The sequence below is a fragment of the Penaeus monodon genome, chromosome 34 (genome assembly GCF_015228065.2).
Source record: "Penaeus monodon isolate SGIC_2016 chromosome 34, NSTDA_Pmon_1, whole genome shotgun sequence".
In the NCBI taxonomy this organism is placed as follows: domain Eukaryota; kingdom Metazoa; phylum Arthropoda; class Malacostraca; order Decapoda; family Penaeidae; genus Penaeus; species Penaeus monodon.
The window spans coordinates 25,614,089-25,614,535 of NC_051419.1; positions in this window are offsets into that span (position 1 = coordinate 25,614,089).

Consider the following 447-nt stretch of genomic DNA (forward strand, 5'->3'; position numbering starts at 1 on the left):
AATAATAATTTCTGAAGCACACCACATTTTTTTTTCTATCTCCATTTTATTATGGATTACCAGGTGCACCATCTGTTCATCAACGTACTTTTGCGTTTATTTCTCTTAAGGTTCACCAGTTTACTTTCTCCTTTACCGCATGCTGAAATTCCTCACATTTCCAAATGTCATTCATCATTTTCAATTCTTAGTTACTTACGTTACGAAAAATAGCAAACATGTTACTCTTTGTTACGACCATTTGGCTATCTTATTCTTATCTGCATCAGCGTGCAACTTGCTGTATCGTTTTTAGGGTCTCTTTATCATTATTACCATTAATGTCTTGTTTCGGTTGATAATTCATTTCGTTGAGTCTCTGGATCTAAAGCCTTTACTCCATCTCAGGAAAAGAATAACTGGCAACTCACTCTAGAATCTGGAATACTCCAATTCTTTCGAGATGAA